The sequence below is a fragment of the Carettochelys insculpta genome, chromosome 2, assembly GCF_033958435.1.
Source record: "Carettochelys insculpta isolate YL-2023 chromosome 2, ASM3395843v1, whole genome shotgun sequence".
Classification (NCBI taxonomy): Eukaryota; Metazoa; Chordata; order Testudines; family Carettochelyidae; genus Carettochelys; species Carettochelys insculpta.
Genome location: NC_134138.1, coordinates 132,953,194 through 132,971,748, shown reverse-complemented (window position 1 = coordinate 132,971,748; position 18,555 = coordinate 132,953,194). Strand labels below are relative to the sequence as shown.

At 47.3% G+C, this 18,555-nt stretch overlaps 1 long non-coding RNA gene across 1 annotated transcript in view; it reads right to left on the bottom strand.

The window, feature by feature from the left end:
• LOC142008992 (uncharacterized) overlaps nucleotides 1-18,305 on the bottom strand; it is a 32,147-nt gene extending 13,842 nt beyond the window's left edge. The window contains exon 1 of the long non-coding RNA XR_012644300.1: nucleotides 18,251-18,305. This is a non-coding gene — a long non-coding RNA (uncharacterized LOC142008992). The remainder of the gene's footprint in view (nucleotides 1-18,250) is intronic.
• Between the last annotated feature and the right edge of the window lie 250 nt (nucleotides 18,306-18,555).

Here is an 18,555-nt window from a genome sequence, read left to right as displayed (position 1 = left end):
GAAATTAGGTAGCATTTGCTAATGGAATAAAATTTATTAGGTGAGTTTTCGTGGGACAGACCCACTTCTTCAGACCATAGCCATACCAGAACAGACTCAATATTACAGGCACAGAGAACCAAAAATAGTAATCAAGGTTGACAAATCAGAACAAAATTATCAAGGTGAGCAAATCAGAGAGTAGAGGGGCAGAAGGGGGTGGGGTAGTCAAGAATTATATTAAGCCAAGTGTGCAAAAGAGCCCCTATAATGACCCAGAAAATTCCCATCCTGGTTTAAACCACGTGTTAATGTGTTGAATTTGAATATAAAAGAGAGTTCAGCAGCCTCTCTTTCAATACTGTTGTGAAAATTCCTCTTCAGTAAGACACAGACTTTTAAGTCAGTAACAGAATGGCCCACTCCATTAAAATGCTGGCTAACAGGTTTTTGGATCAGGAGTTTTTTATGTCTGTTTTGTGCCCATTAACTTTTTGCCTAAGAGAGTTTGAAGTCTGTCCAATATACAAAGCATCTGGGCATTGTTGGCACATGACGGCATATATGATGTTAGTTGTGGAACATGAGAATGTGCCCATGATTCTGTGAATAACCTGGTTAGGTCCAGTGATCGAAAAGTTCCAGGACTGGTGTTCCTGAAGTATAGACTGTGGTTGTGGGTGAGAATCCTCATAAGGTTGGGAGGTTGTCTGTAGCAGAGAACAGCCCTGTCACCTAGGGCCTTCTGGAGTGTGGCATCCTGATTAAGGATAGGTTGTAGGTCTTTAATAATGAGTTGCATTAATTTGAGTGGGGGGCTGTAGGTAATGACCAGTGGTGTTCTGTTCTTGGCTTTTTTGGGCCTATCTTGGATTAGCTGGTCTCTGGGTATTCGTCTGGCCCTGTTGATTTGTTTTTTTAATTCTCCTGGTGGGTAATTCAGGTTTATGAAAATTTGGTAAAGATCTTGTAGTTTTTGGTCTCTGTCAGTAGAATCAGAGCAAATGCGATTGTACCTAAGGGCTTGACTGTAAACAATGAATCTAGTTATGTGTGCAGGATAGAAGCTAGAAACGTGTAGGTAAGTATAGCAATCAGTGGGTTTCTGGTAGAGGGTGGTACTGATCAGGCCATCCTTGATTTGTACTGTAGTGTCCAGGAAATGTATCTCTCGCATGGAGTAGTCAAGGCATAAGCTGATGGTGGGGTGCAGATTGTTAAAGTCTCTGGAATTCCCGCTGCCAGCTTTGTTCACATATGCATTCTGGACAATGCCCAGATTCTTTGTATATTGGACAGACTTCAAACTCTCTTAGACAAAGAGTTAATGGGCACAAAATAGACATGAAAACACTCCTGATCCACAAACCTGTCAGCCAGCATTTTAATGGCGTGGGCCATTCTGTTACTGACTTAAAAGCTCACGTCTTACTAAAGAGGAATTTTTACAACAGCCTTGAAAGAGAAGCTGCTGAACTCTCTTTTATGTTCAAATTCGACACATTAACACATGGTTTGAACCGGGATGGAAATTTTCTGGGTCATTATAGGGGCTCTTTTGCATACTTGGCTTAATATAATTCTTGACTACCCCACCCCCTTCTGCCCCTCTACTCTCTGATTTGCTCACCTTGATAATTTTGTTCTGATATGTCAACCTTGATTACTATTTTTGGTTCTCTATGCCTGAAATATTGAGTCTGTTCTGGTCTGGCTATGGTCTGAAGAAGTGGGTCTGTCCCACGAAAGCTCACCTAATAAATTATTTTTTTTGTCTTTAAAGTGCTACTTGACTGCTTTTTTTGTTTTGATAGTATATAGACTAGCATGGCTTCCTCTCTGTTACTATTTGCTAATGGGTTTTCCTTCTTCCACCTTTCACTTTCTTTCTCTCCAAACCACATTCTGTCACTCACCCTCTGCTTATTGTTTTATTTTCTTTTCCTTACAAATCTCTCCAATATGTCCCAGCTCCCCTTCCCTTTGTCATCCAATCTCCATCTAATTTTACCTCCCAAGTTTCCCCATTGCTCATCCTCAAAGCGTTCCACAATATTTCACTTTGGACCCTCTAGTACTCCTTGTGTTCCAGCAAAACACTCCTGCAGTCTAGGGGAGTTGGCTTGTAGCTAACCTTCCACAAGTGCCAGCAATGTATGTATGGACAAACTGTATGCTATGTATACTGGACAAACTGGACAATCACTTCACCACAGAATGAATGGACACAAATTAAACATAAGGAATCTGACTGCACATAAACCTGTCAGTGAGCTTTTCAACCTTGTAGCATTCAAAACTTAAAAACTGCATTTAGAAACAATGACACTTTAACACCAGATTGATTGCAAAGGGAGAGATCTGAATTGGTGTTCATTCTCAGATTTGCCACCTTACACCTCGGACTCAACAAAGATATCATTTACCTTATGCATTACAAGGATGGCTTCCCCATCTTTGATATTTGTAGTTCTCCCAGACAGCCCACTTAACTTAATAGACACTTGAAATACTTTTCTTCCCCCTCTTCCCACTTCAGTCCTATCTACCATCAGTTTTTATTTCTTTTTCTTTTTCTATCTTTCTGTTAAATTCCCTTCATCTCAGTTTTCATTTATCAGGATTTTCCAGAGCTGAAGAAGTGGGTCTCTCCCACAAAAGCTCATCACCTAATAAATTATTTTGTTAGTCTTTAAAGAGCTACATGACTGCCAGTTTGCTTTATGAAGATACAGACTAACACGGCTACTTGTGTGTGACTATTCTTCCTCAAATGGCCAATATCCCCACCCTCACCCCACCCTGTTCATGCTCCAGGATGAGCAATTTGTATTTGCCAGTCATATGAGGAACTGAGCAGAGAGTTTTGCTGAGGTTCAGCAGTGAGAGAAATATTATATCATTCTTGTCCTCCTACATCAGGTCAGATATGTCCCAGGCCTGATAAGGATCCTGCAGATACTTGATAAGGTTCAAATAACCAAGCATATAAAGTATAGAAATCAATGCATGTTTATGAAATCCTGTTTCTTCTAAAATCCTTGGGTCTAAGTCTCAACAAAGGCTTCAGAGTTTGGCCTTTTAAACATTGTATTACATGGATGTAAAACCTTAATATGGGCAAATGTACATAAAAAGCACATTTATACCTCGCCCCTTTTAAATTCAGGATTGAGATGGGGTCTACCATGAGTTGCTGCGGTATGGAGGCTTGCATCCTAAGGACACAATTTTTTTATTGAAGTCTTTGAATTGCAATATGTTTAAATTATAGCTATAGGAGATATACTTTTCTGCCTGTCAGATTACATTCTATGTCCCTCTTTGAAAATGTGAGACCTTTTCAAATGTTTCAAAGAAGACTTTTCTCTCTCTCTCTCTTTCATTTAACTGTCTTAAACTTGTGTTTGGCAGTCTTTAAAGCATGACCTTTATTTTGTGTTGTATTAACTATTGGTGTTGATTTAAGTTTAATCATTGGCTGTTAACACTTTAAAATCCAAGATAACAAATCCACCCCTATTTCATTCCATTAACCTAAATGGGGTGAATTTGGCCCAAGTAGTTTTGAAGGTATTCTACTGAAATTTTGCTTGCATCTAATGGGATTCCATAATACCATTGCCCATAACTAGGCTTTTTTTCGCTTTACCTCATACCCCAAAATTCTGTCTCTGCTGCTGGTAAGTATATCAATTCTCCTGATGCACCTTCCTTATCCTTGATGTGTTGTATATACACAACACCCAGTTCCAGCCAGGCACAGTCTAGCTCTATTTCACTCAAACTATTTTTGTTTTTCTAGGGAAATTTCTTTGACATATGATGGCAGCTCTAGGAGACTGCCAGGCAGCTGTGAGGAAGGTATAAAATAAAGTAGAACCAGAATATAAATCTGAGATAAGTAGGGATAAGACCTCAGCTGTCTTATTCCCACTTCACTGAAAGTAGCCAGTGTGCTCTGTCTTGCTTTTTAACTTTAAAAGCAACTGCAATTGCAAGTTGCTCCTTGCCAGAGACCCATACTTGTCATACCTGTTCACACATCCCATAGAACAAGAATGTGTTGATGGCAGTAGGACATCTCACTAGCTGTCGCTGTTCAGTCGTGGCCACATTTTAGTCCCACCAATGATTATTTTGGGGCGGGGGAAGTGGGGAGTCGCTGGGTTGAAAGTTACTGGAGTTCACTGATAATGCTATAGCTGCCAAAAAATGAAAATAAGAGGTTGTCTAAGGAGTGGGTTTTCCTCAGAGTCAGTGTCTCCACACTGCAGGCCTCTTGTTGTCTTTTAGGTAAGAGAAACGTACTGTAAATAATAAACCTACCCATTTAATCTAGGGAACCTCTCATGTACCGCCACCCTGTTGTCTAGGCCACTAATAACAATCCTGTTTCTTTTTCGTATCAATTTCCAAGTATGAGTGTCAGCTCATAAAGTTTCCTTGATGGGAGCCTCTAATACCATTTGTCTTTAAAGCACCATGCTCACTTATGGAGCTGACTAAGTAACAGGCCCTCCATTGAGTGATGTGCTCCACCCTCACACAAATAAGGCAGGGAACCCAAAGAACCCAGATCTTGGGATACTCAGAAAGGTCTAGCCACCATGCATGCTTCCAGCCCTCTTATACCAATGAGTATCTGTAGGAGACACCTGACTCTGTGGCCCCACTAGCCATCCTCCTGCTAATGATGATTTCATACAGAAGACGACACCACGTAATACTGACAGGCTCAGCAAAGATGATATTCCACAGGATGTGCCCTCAAGCAACGGCCCTACCCGTCCAGGTGTATGGAACCATTTTCACAGGTCCCTCACTGTGGGCTTTCTTGGAACTGGCAGGAAATGGGGAACGCTACAACAGAGTCATCGCTCCCCTGTTTGATGCCTTGCTTTACCCTGTGTCTTTTTTGTCTGTCCACTCACTGGAAGCCTCCATACTGCAGCCATTCACTCTTGTATAGTAGACCTAAGCAGGTGTCCTTCTCCAAAGCAGAAGCCAAACCCACCTCAAGGAATTGCTATCAGAAGACAATTTCACTTGTTATCATCCCTAATCTACTGGGGCACTAAGAGCAATGGCCAATACCAGTGCTGGATGTTGTGCCTAAACAGACTTCACCTCCAATAAAACATTTTTAAATGTCCCTCCTTTTTTGAGGGCAGTGAGGCAGAAGCAGCATCCCACATTGTCTTCCACTAACAACTGCTGGGCACTGGCAGATTAGTCCGCTGTAGTTTTATGCAACAGCATTATTTTCCACAGTTTATAGTAGTGCTGTCTCATTTATGAAATACACAGAGCAGTTTCACATATGGCTTTAATATTTTCAGCACTCAAAGGCTACGTCTACACTAGCCCCAAACTTCGAAATGACCACGCAAATAGCCATTTCGAAATTTACTAATGAAGCGCTGAAATGCATATTCAGCGCTTCATTAGCATGCAGGCGGCCGCAGCACTTTGAAATTGATGTGCCTTGCCACCGCGCGGGTCGTCCCGACGGGGCTCCTTTTCGAAAGGACCCCGCCTACTTCGAAGTCTCCTTATTCCCATCTGCTCATGGGAATAAGGGGACTTCGAAGTAGGCGGGGTCCTTTCAAAAAGGAGCCCCATCGGGGCGAGCTGCTTCAATTTCGAAGCGCCGCGGCCACCCGCATGCTAATGAAGCGCTGAATATGCATTTCAGTGCTTCATTAGTAAACTTCGAAATGGCCATTTGCGTGGCCATTTCAAAGTTTGGGGCTAGTGTAGACACGGCCAAAGTGCAATTAGTAATTTCATCAAGCTAACACTGTTAAAGCAAATGAGTCACTGTATGCTGCCACCTATGATTTACACAGCTACATATATTTACATAATAAGGATAGAGAAATTTAAACAGTTGAATTGGACCACCACTTACAAAATGTTGCCAGAAACATTAGGTGAAACTCTGTGTCACAGGCCCTCATGTTAGAATAGCGGCTCCAGATCTTAAATTATATGTGAGATGCATCTGGCTCTATTTTTCATTTCTGGGGAGAACCAGAAACAGCAGTGTGCCCCCTAGCAAAATTCTGCTTCAGTCTATCTCCAGCCTGAAGGAGACTGTATAAAACTAAGCTGAACAGACACTAAGGGTCTGATTTCCAGAAATTAAGCAGCCTACTCAGATATACACTACTGGTTGCAACTGAATTTATGAGACATCTTTGCTCCTAAACCTTGTGTTGGAGAAAAAAAATTTTTCCAGGGGTTTGCCATTGTCAAAAAGAAAAAAGAAAAGAAAACTCTGTGCAAATTTCAAGTAAAAGCTTGTAAAACAAAGATGAATTGAGCTTGATTTCAGGTCATTGATTGTTTATGGTCCTGACCCATTTAGTGCAACATGAAATGGATTTACAGTGTAAGACAATAATGGTTTGACAAATGTTTTGTATAGTGGTTAGAGCAAAAAATTGGATCTATGATTATACGGGCTACTTTGACACTAATTCTGTGACCTTCGACAAATCACTTCAGCCATAATTTTCATAAATGGATGTCTAGAATTAGGCAACAAAATCTGTTTAGCAGCTAAACAAGTGGCGTGGTATGAAAAGCTGTTGAGGTACCTCCAACAGCTGTTGCAGGTACTTGCTACTTCTGAAAATGAGGCCTCATATTTAGATGTCTAACTTTAGGCAACAAAGTGTGAAAATCTTGGCTACCATCTCATCTGCAAAATGGAGATAATGGATCTCACACCACAGGCATGTTGTGAGGTTAATTATTATGGTCTGTAAAGCTCTCTTAAACACTTGGCTGGAAGGTGGGGCCATAGACACGTGAAGTTTTTTGACCATTATTGTGGCTGCACTGAGATTTTACAATTGCTTACGAGATTATCTTTGTCTTCCAACCCCATAGTTGAAATTACAGCTTTAGCTATCACAGCAGCCATTCTGTAACTCTGCTCCCTTCACTGTGCCATAAAATAACGCCAACACTCTCTGCACTGAGTACAACTCCTTAGCCGTGTCTACACGTGCACGCTACTTCGAAGTAGCGGCACTAAATTCGAAATAGCGCCCGTCACGGCTACACGCGTTGGGCGCTATTTCGAAGTTAACTTCGACGTTAGGTGGCAAGATGTCGAAGTCGCGATCCTCATCAGGAGATGGGGATAGCGCCCTACTTCGACGTTCAACGTCGAAGTAGGGACCGTGTAGTCATTGTGAGTCCCGCAACTTCGAAATTGAGGGGTCCTCCATGGCGGCCATCAGCTGAGGGGTTGAGAGACGCTCTCTGCAGCCCCTCAGCTCAATGGTGGCCGCTTGGAGCGGCCCCTTAAAGGTCCCCTCCCCCTCCCTTCCTGTGCAGGAAGCTGAGGGAACGTGCAGGAAGCAGCCCAGACACGCGGCCAGCCTGCACGTCCCTCAGCAGCCACAGGACCATCAATGGCCGCCCGGCAGCCCCCCCAGCGCCCCCAGGGGACCCCACCCAAGGGGAGCCAGGGCAGCCAGCCCAGCCAGGCGGGCAGCCAGGCTGGCAAGCGGCAGCGGGGCCCCTCCTGGACGGAGGCTGAGCTGCGGGACCTGCTGGGGCTCTGGAGCGAGGAGGAGGTGCTCCAGGTAATGGGGAGCAAGAGGCGGAACACGGATGCGTTCGCTCGGCTGGCCGACGGCCTGGCTGCCCGGGGTCACCCTGCCCGCACTCCTGATCACGTCAGGAGTAAGGTGAAGGAGCTGCGGCAGGGTTACTCCCGGGCCCGGGATGCGGCTGGCCGATCTGGGGCTGCCCCCGTCACTTGCCCCTTTTACAGGGAGCTCAGGGACATCCTAGGCCCCCGGCACACCTCCTCCCCTCCAGCCACCCTTGATACTTCGGCCAATGAGCCCCAGCAGGCCCTTCAGCCAGAGTCCGCCCCGGAGGTAAGCCCCGCACCCTGGGGGCCCCCCCGGAGCCCACCCCCGGGCCATCGCGGCAGGAGAAGGAGGAGGAGGAGGAGGAGGGGGGCTCCTCCTCTGCAGAATCCGGGCTGCAGATCCCCCTCCTGCCATCCCGGAGCAGCAGCCGGGCCCCCGCCCCCCGGGGATCTCCAGACCGTGGGAGTGGACCGACAGGTATGTACCCCCCTCTGGTGTACACCCCTGGGCTTGAGGGGCGGGGGGTAATAGATATGTGTCCAGGGCCCCCCACATGCTCACATGGCCATGGCCCCAAGCACAGCAGGGCCATGTCCCTCACAGCAGTGCATCAGCCCCTGCCCACCCCGCACCCCGCACGACAGTGCCATGCCCCATCCCTGGGGCAGGGGGAAGCAGAACTTCGAGGGGCCCCCGGGAGGAGGGGGTGGGACACCCCGCAGCAGCAGCAGCAGCAGCAGCAGCATGTGATGGAGTGGGGGGAGTGCAAAAGGGAGACTCAGGCTAGATATGAGCAACAAGAGCCGAATAGCTCCCAGGGGCAAAGGATGATCGTGGGGCTACAGCTGGCAGGTGACACCTCTGCCCTGAACAAAGAGGAGGGAGGAGCCGAGCTGGATTTGAAATGCGGGGGGGGGAGGGGGGGGGCCGCAGGTAGAGCCTAGGGGAAGGGAGAGCTGGAAGGCAGCCAGCCTGAGGAGGGGGAAAGCTGCATCCCAGAGGGGCACCCCTTGGGGTCTTCTCCCCAGGATGGGTTGGAAGGACTGTCTCTTCTGACAGCTGGTGCTGTCACTCCTGGGAGAAACTGGGCATCCGTGGCCTAAGAAATCTTTCCTGTCAGACCCTGCGGAGTGAAGTGAGAGTCACTCCCACCAGGGGACGGGGTGCAGTGCAGGGGGACCCCTGAACCCCATCCATCACAGCAGCATCTCCCGGGGACGGGGATGGGGAACCTGCAGCACAGGGCTGGGGGGACAAAGGCCACGGCTCGGGGCCCACACTAACGCCTGTCTCCATTCTTCTTCCCTCCCTCCTCTCCTGTGTCCCGCAGCTGCACCATCGGAAGGGCCGGAAGAGAGCGCTGGCGAGGCATCAGTGGTCCCGGAGACCCCTCCAGGGCCATCGCTCCAGGCAAGCCCCTCAGCCGAGGACCAACCAGCCCAGCGGGCTAGACGACGGACCCCGCGCCACCACCAGCTGACGGCGACGGACCCCCAGCTGCTGGCCATCCACCGACGGCAGCTGGAGGTGGCGGAGCAGGGCCTGTGGGTGGAGCAATGCCGCGTCAAACTGCAGGAGCGGGCGCTGGCCTGGTGCCAAGAGGCATGGGGGGCCTACATGGAGACTTTCAACCGCCTGGTGGATTGCCTGGCCCCCCATACCGCGCCAGCCGCTGCAGCGCCCGCCCTGCCTGCTCCACCCGCCGCACCACCAGCTGCTCCGCACGTCGCCGTCCTGTCTGCCGTCGCCCCGCCACCCACCACCGAGGGCCAGAGCGCCGAGGGACCCTTGGAGCCAGCTGAGACTCACCGGGCACATCTTCCAGTCCACCCCGCCCCCAGCCAGCCCCGGACAGGGCTGCGGCTGCGGCGGGGCTCCCGGCCGCCCACGCCCAGTGCCGGACTTTAGGGGCAAGGGGCCCGGGACATGGCCCCCCCCCTTTGTATATAGTTGTGCCTTATTAATTTGTGCCCCCCGTTTGCCCCGTCCCCCCCCATGTAAATAGTTCTCCCCTTTATCATCCCTGGTTTTCTTTTTATTAGTGAACAAACTTTTTTATTACTATTGTTTTATTTGTACACATTACTTTTGTTCCACACATGTTGTATATAGTTTGTTCTTGTTTTATTTATAGTTAAAAAAAAAAGTTCTAAAAAAAAAAGCAGTTTAAGTTCAGCCACAAGTGTGTGCTGTCATTTGTCCAGGAAAAGTGGGAGGGGGGTGCGGTTGGGTGCTCCATGGTGTGGGCGTTGGGGCAGGGAGTGTTGTGTAGGAAGGGGTGGGCAGTGGGGGGCCTGGCAGAGTTCACCCCGCAGCCTCATCATCGAAGTGGGCCCGCAGGGTCTCCTGGACCCGGGTCCCTTCGGGGTCCACCTGCCGACTGGGGGCAGCGGGTGGCTGCACGTCGGCCCTGCCGGCCTCCACGGCCCAGCCCTGGAAAAAGGCCTCCCCCTTGCTCTCCACCAAATTGTGCAGGGCGCAGCAGGCACCCACAATCAGGGGGATGTTGTTGGGTCCCGCATCCAGGCGTGTCAGGGACATCTCCAGCGTCCCTTCAGGCGGCCAAATGTGCACTCCACCACCTGGCGCGCGTGGTTCAGGCGCTTGTTGAAGCGCTCCTGGCTAGCGGAGAGATGGCCCGTGTACGGGTGCATGAGCCAGGGCCGGAGGGGGTAGGCCGCATCTGCGATGACGCAGAGGGGCATGCTGGTGTCCCCCACAGGGATCTCCCGCTGGGGGATGTAGGTCCCCGCCTCCAGCCGGCGGCACAGGCCCAAGTTCCGGAATACCCGGGCGTCGTGGGTGCTGCCAGGCCAGCCCACATAAATGTCCTGGAAATGGCCCCGGCTGTCCACCAAGGCCTGGAGGACCACAGAATGGTAGCCCTTGCGATTGATGTAGCGTCCTCCACTGTGATGCGGGGCACGGATGGGGATGTGAGTCCCATCCAGAGCCCCGAAGCAACTGGGGAAGCCCAGGGTGGCAAAGGCCGCGATGGTGGCATCTGGGTCCCCCAGCCTCACGAGCCTGTGCAGGAGCAGGGCATTGATGGCACGCACAACCTGCAGGGAAAGCACATGGGACAGCACCAATGAGGGGTGAGCAGGGTGTGCGTGGCCCTGCCCTGCCCTCCCCTCCCCTCCCCTGCTCTGCCCTCCTCTGCCCTGCCCTGCCCTCCCCTGCCCTCCTCTGCCCGGGCCCCCCTCCCCACCCTGCCCTCCCCCCGTGGGTTCTCTTACCTCCATGAGGACAGCCCCGACGGTGGCCTTGCCAACACCAAATTGCTGTCCCACGCATCGGTAGCTGTCTGGAGTGGCCAGCTTCCAGACAGCGATGCCGACCCGTTTCTCCACAGGGAGGGCACGCCGCATGGCAGTGTCCCGGTGCCTGAGTGCGTGGGTGAGCCACTGGCACAGCTCCATAAATGTCTGCCGGTTCATCCTGAAGTTCCTGAGCCAGCGGTCGTCGTCCCACTCCTCAAGCACCGGCCACTCCCACCAGTCGGTGCTGGTGGGGTAGGTCCACAGCCGCCGGCGTGTGAGGCGGGGGGGGGGGGGGGGCGGGGTGCTGCAGGGTTGGGGGTTGAGCCCTGCTGCCCTGGGGGCAGCTCCTCCTCCGGTGTAGCAAGGAGGTGCTCAGCTGCCTCCCGCATGGCATGGATCAGGGCAAGCCCTGCTCCTGCCGGGAGGGCTGGGTGGACGTCTGGCTGCTGCTGCTGCTGCTGGGGGTCCATGCCTGCGTCGCCCGGGGTCTGTGTGCCTATGGCTCCTCAGACCGCATGCTGTGCAGGCTGCGTGTGTCTGGGAGGGGCCCTTTAAGGGAGTGGCTAGCTGTTGCCCCGGAAGCGCTAGTCCGCCCTGTGACCCTGTCTGCAGCTGTGCCTGGCATCCCTATCTCGATGTGTTCTACTTTGGCGTGTAGACGTTCCCTCGCAGCGCCTATTTCGATGTTGTGCTGCGCAACGTCGAAGTTGAACATCGACGTTGCCAGCCCTGGAGGACATGTAGACGTTATTCATCGAAATAGACTATTTTGATGTTGCTACATCGAAATAAGCTATTTCGATGTAGGCTTCACGTGTAGACGTAGCCCTTATGACCCTGAATAGACATAGCACAAAAATGAAGAACAGGAAGTAGTTAAGGCCCAGCTTACATGGTAGAATTCTTCCACTTTAGAGCCTCAGTCTCCTTCACATCTTGCCAAACCCCAGACTGGCAGCCTTCAAGGCACAATGTTAAACTTATTTGTGTGTTTCACTTTCCAGTAATGTGAGATAGGTTTTTAATCTCTGCAGTATGGCTGCCAACACCTTGCTAACAGTCACAGTGATCATTTAATGTTTTGATATTTGTTCATTGACATCTACATTCTAAGGCTATAGGTATTACTGCAACCGACACATGAATCTTGCTTAGAAAGTATGCCCTTTTCACTTTCAGACAGAAGAGTCCCACCCTCGTACAGTACCAAATTAAGCCTAAATTCCCTCATGTTTTCGCAAAGCACAGCCCGTGATCAGTGTGGGCATTTCGATTTGTGAGGGCCTAAATTTCTCTTTGTTCTGCTCCAAGCCTCTCATCACCTGTCTTCACAGAACTACCTAAAATATTTTCAGGCAATTTTAGCTCAGCTTTATTGCTGACTGTATTTTAAGTATTAATTTAAAAGTGATTGCCACCTACCCATTTGATCCCCTTTGTAAGGGAACAATGAGATTTACTGCAAATTAGGAAGGTACCCCTTTCAGCTCTATTACATGAAGATTTGCGCCTCTATTATGCAGCAGTTAATGTTTTTAATGTATCACTTCATATAGCTTGGTGTGTGGTTTTCTAGGCTTCAGTTGGCCAGTTTCCTTCCTGTTCCTCTAATGACTCATTTCCTCTACTCTAATTTGACTTTGTTATTGCATTTTTGCCTCAGATAAAACATAACTGGGGTCCATAAAATGCAGAAGTAAGAAAGGCAGCAGCAGCAAAGGGGAAAGCAGCTTCTTTACTTTCACAAAACAGAAGTATAAATGATTAATTTTCTGGTGATAAGGACAATTTATAGGCATGGAGTAGGCTACATTTTCATTTTGAGGACAAATTAATCTTAGAGTTTCACACTGTCGTTCATCACCCTAGAATCTGAGTCCCTTCCATGGAGAATAAACAGAAATTATGAAATCCATAGCAGGTTTTTTTTTTGAGTGTACAGCACTCCTCCCTTTTTAGTGTCATTGGAATATTTTTAAGAACAGACTGGACAACAACCTGTCAGGGATGGTCACTTGGACCTTCCTCAGCATAGAGGGCTGGATTAGTCCCTTCCAGCTGCACGTTTTTATCAGGGTCAAAGATCTGCTTCGGGCTGAAGGGGGCGAGGGCTGAGCAAGGAGGAATTTAGGACAATAAAACAGAGGAGAGCGACTTTTCTGAAATGTCCCTATCTTTTCTTCACTTTCTTTACAATCATGTGTGATCTGGAGAAGTAAGTGTCCCATCCCCTTGAATACACAGTGTTTTCTATCCAAGTGGAGGTAATGCAGTTACCTCACCTTTACACTACAAGTTCAGCTCATTTTCAAAGGGACTAAATACCTACAGTCCTAGCTCTCAGTACCAGACGTATTTCAGAGGCAAATATGATCTTGACAAAATTCTGCATAATGCACCTCAGACAGGTACTCGTAAAGTGAAACAGTAATGACACTGTTGATTCAAAACCACTTTAACGCTAGAAGCTTTCTGACACCCTCTTAGCTGTAGTATTCAGAACGTGCAGAATTAACATATTTTTTACTGACCACTTGCTTGTGGTTCCCTGTTAGCAAATAGAAGGGCCTAAATCCAATCAAAACTCTTTACATAAAGGTCTGGAAATACCTATATACCCCGCTGATTACCTTTTAGTCTCTGATTTGTAACTGTCTCATTGTAGCCTCCCATGTCATGGGTACAATCCATTGTGTCTGTAACTGCAAAAGCAGCAAACTATCTGATCTGAAGATGTACAAAGTAGGTTAATCAGTAAAATAAATACCAGCTGTTGCAATTGAAATTATATCAGCAATTTGGTGCCCACACTGAATTGCAACTTGCAATATTAACTTGTAGGTGCAGTAGTTGGGACCCACATTTCATGGCACCTGGAATGTCAACATTCCAGCTTTGGTTCCCTGTGAATTTCAGGTGTTAACTAGCAAGTCAGACAGACATAGAAGGAAAAAGCAGCCTGGATTTTAAGTAGGAGTGAAGGAAATCAAAGGAATTAGGAATTCTAGTGGCAAGAAAATGTCTGGGTTCTACCTGTTGTATTTAGCTAATGCTTGCCCAGGAAAGCCTATGTTCTAACCTGGTTTCTTTTGCATGGTCTTACTCAATGTGACCCAGATGCTGCTCCCTCCCCCTTTACTGGCTTAAATTTCTAAAGCAGTGTTTCCCAATTTTGTTTGGTCACAAAACCCTCTTAAACGCCAAAGAATTTTGCAGAAGCCCCAAACTCACTTCCCCATCCCCAGGATTAACCCATTTCACCCTAAACTGACCCCTGGGATGAATCCATCCACCCAAAGATGCCCCCAGCCTAACCCTGCCTCAACAAACTCCACCTGAGTTAGCTCCTCTTGTTACCTCACCCAACATGGCAGATGAACCTACCTTAGCCACAGCTGCTTCTCTGACTCTAGTCCCAACAGTCCGAATTCATCGGCCACCCTATCGCAATGTGAGAGGCCAGTCATAGCCAATGAAAGGCAATGAAGACACAGGAACTGCACGAACTGTCTGGTTTCCCTTCCAGATAGCCTTTGGCGCCCCTTGCCCCGCCCCCTCCCACTGCATGTGCGCCAGCTACTTTGCAAGTGCGGGGCTCTCTGGGGCTCCTTGCCCAGCTGCTGCTGAAATAATGGAACTAGATTTAGTTGGTTTAACGGCTGGCTCCTTCCCGCTGGCCTGCCGGCTGTTAAACCAATTAAATTTAGTTCTACTTTTCAGTGGCAGCAGGGCAGGGAGCCACAGAGGAGTCAGAAGCATCAGTGTCCAGAGCCGCAAATGACTCCTTAGAGCCTCATGGGGCTCCAGAGCTGTAGGTTGCTGACCCCTGGTCATTTTTTCACGGGACCCTTTTTTTCACTTCACAGAACCCCAGGGTTCCACAGAAGACCATTAGGGAAACAGTGTTCTAAAGAACTGTGCCCCAGTGACCTGCAGATCAAATAACTTCCCTTGAGTTTATTAGGAAACCATCATAGTATAAATGTTGACGTAACTCATAACCAGTCTTTCCCCCATTACACTGTTTCTTCAGCTCCTTGTTGGGTTCAAGAGCTTGTTCCTCAATCTGAAGACTGCTGCCTGGCATTTCCTCACGCCTCTTCCTTCTAAATCCTGTTGCTCCTCTAGAGGTGGGTGCTCCTACCCCTCACTACAAGCTGCTCCAGTTAGGCCTTTCCAGCTGGCTAGTATGGAAATCCCCTTTCACAGTCTTCACTGAGCCTTTCCCCCCTACAACCCAACCCCCACCCCATCATTCCCCCACACCCGAAGAAAAAGCTGGCCTTTGCCTCCGGCTCTCAGCCCCTGCCATTTTATGTGGGCAACGTGGCGCAGCCAGTGTAAAAAGCTGGCAGCCAGCAAAGACCCATGTGGTGCTATCTGCAACCGGCAAAGGTGAGTGGGCATGGGCTGTGGAGTGGAGGAGAGGATGGGGTTAAATGGGTGGCTGGGGGTACTAGCTCAGGAGAGGGGGATGGGGTGATAGTGGTGGGCTGGTGGTGCCTGACTTTGGGGGAGGGCAAAACCTTTGGCGATGGGGCTCACAGGCTCATAAAATGGTGGTAGGGAACTTAATGAAGACAATGATTATTATCCCTGAATGCACCAGAGTTTGCTAAGAAATTTCATGATTTAACCAACACACAAGGAATTACAAGTGTCCAGTCCTTATATAATAACAGTAAAGGTGTCACTTGTAATTAATAGTGGGAACTTGGAAAGAAGGGAATGTCCTGCAACAGAGTTGTTGAGATGGTAAAATATAGTCTGCTTGCTGCTTTCTGTTTGATTCAGTAATATTGGGCCCATTTCTCTTAAATCAAGCTAACTCCACATGAGAAAATGTGTATGTGACAGCAAACTTGTGCCTATGCATAATGGGTGTTATTTATCAGACACAATCGTAACCAAAACACACTCCCCGTAATTTCATTTACTACTCAAAATTCACAAAATTCCAACAGACAAGCCAGTCTGAAAGTAATTCAAACCTTCCAAAGACATCCTTGGAGCCAGGATTTCCCACATCACATTAAGGCCTGAACATGCAATCTAATTCTCCCATACACAAGCTGACACATTATTTAATAACCCCCAGACTTGGTGACTCGTCAACAGATGATTTTCATGCAAGTTGTACAGCGACATGCACATCTGAATTGGACAGCAGCATGGTGTCCTTGATTTGTAATCACACAATAAAACTCCAAAGAGCAGTTAACAACTGCACTGTTGCTTCATAAACCAAGATAAGATGAGATTTATAAAAATTTATGACACATCATGCACTCTTTAAAATAGTAGCTATTCCAGGCATTCTGTGTTGATAAACAACTGGAGGCAGAAAATGTGCCTTGTTGCTTTTGTAGCAACCTTGGGCCTCCAAGAATCATAAACACTTTTATTTTTAGGAAGGCTGGTGGGCCGCACCTTAACCCCATCTTTGTTAGTCTATAAACATCCTGAAAGGGCCTTTTTGTCAGAGTGTATACAATACATCTGTAGTTAAGCAATTTCACATCTGATGTTGTGCTTTCCTAGCGCTGTTGTCAGTGCAACCAAAAAAAAAAATCAGAATACAATAGATAAAATTACATGAGATCTCTGAGAACAATGGGAAGTCAGAAGTTTTAGTACAGGCCTCCTACTCAGCCCTACCCCTGGTTATGGTAAGGCAAATTGTGCATTGTTATAATACCTAGTGAGATAGCCACATTCTTTTAGCACCACTGAAGCAAGAATGTTCCAGTGCAGGGGTGTGCAAAATGGGGAGGTGAAATTTCGTAAGGGGGGGTGCAACACGATTGGCTGCCAGATCTCAGGCTCATCCAGCTCATTAAAAATGTTGAAATACGTTACTATTTTTATATATGTGTATTCACATTTATATACCAATTAATAAGGTGTTCACATGCTACATACATGTGCCTAAAGGTGTTTTGTTTTGTTTTGTTTTGTTTTTTGTATGAACGTAACTGAAATTTCCAACTGTTTTGATTACATCAGACAGGTTGGAGGGGGCCCTGTGAATTGTGCAAGCAAAAAAGTGGGGCATGGCGTAAAACGTTTGCTCACTCCTGACCAGTGGAAAGACATACTGGCCCACAGGTTCCATTTCACGTGCTGTATGACGCGGGACAAATCATTTCAACTTTCTATCTCAGTTGCTCCATCTGGTTAAGGCCTATCCCCATTTGCTTTGAGCCTCCTCATAGAAGAAAATACCTTAAAATAGTATTATAATCATTTCCATGTGAAACTTCTGCCTTTAGGATCAGCAAAGAGTAATGCCCTTGGACAGTTGGGTGAGGAGATAGGGCTGGCCGGAGATCATGCTTAAGAAGAGTATTAGGAGACAGGGAAAAGAGGCCATCACACAAAGGCATTATAATGACATGCAAAGATGCTTACTGCAGGGGTGTCCAGCTGTCTCCAGGCAGAAATGCACTGGGGCAGACTGTCAACAGAACCAGTCTTAGCCAGCTCTGAAGGAATCCAGCACAACTGATATGAGGATCCACAATACCAGTTTTTTTTAAGATTCTGAGAAAATATCTCCCTGAATGAGGTCTGAGACAACTTTTCTTGGTTGTTGTTCTGCCTAGTGAGAGTTTCTGCTGTGAATTTTCTCACTCGTAGCTGGTGTAAGTTAAAAGCTCTCACATTCTTTGGTTTCTGGTGCCCTCCAGGTGAAACATTACATAAAGGACTGGTGCTTTTCACATCAAAGGACTACAGGAGGTTTTTAAAAAATTACTTAGAGCTATACTAGGCTAGATGTTTTCACAAGTGAATATCACTTGAAAAACCATTAGGTATGGGTTTTAGGAATGGGGGAGCCAGGAATCAAAAACTGGGTTAAATAAAAGCTACATTAAAAATGGATGATACAGTATATATCTATTACAAGGGTGCTTATTTTTCCTTTTGAGAGAAGGCTATCAAAATAATTTGAAAACTATGGCCTGAAAAGGACATTTAGGAGACCATATTTATAGCGCTACCATATTCAACCTATCAAAAAAAAGAACACCCCTGAGAGGGAGTGTATCTGTATCAGTATCTACCATCTCACATTTTATTAATGTACTACATGTACTATAACATATCAATACAATGTGAGTTGGTAGATATTGATACAGATACACTCCCTCTCGGGGGTGGGGTTCTCTTCTTTTATGTGGTAAGCATAGACAATTTGGCTCACGAAGAACTCAAAATAAACAGATCAGAGCAAACAAAAGAGATACAAAAGGCCACATTTTGCATGAAATTTAAATACTGAAAAAATAAGGTCCAGAAGCAAGTGTGGCAAAAACATTGCTTCCATGGTTTTTTTCAAGTCCAATCATTTAAAGATTCCCAGCATTATTTTCATCACAAACATACCAATACATGGCAGTCTGGAAGTGAAAACGGCCACAACTGATTAGAAACTGGTTAGCCTGTGTTCCACCCTTTGACTCCAATCTGAAAGAAAAGCAAAATTTAAACGAACTGCAAATGGTTAGACAAGAATTCATTTAAAAATTTCCTTCAGTTTTAATACTTGATGATATTATTAAGAACATAGGGAAGGCATTGTTTTTAAAAATAAGCTATTATTTTTAATCTGCCAATGCTCCTTTAAGAAACACTTGTAATGCCTGTCCAAATAAGTATGGTTTCAAACAGCTATTTCCTGAGGGACAGCT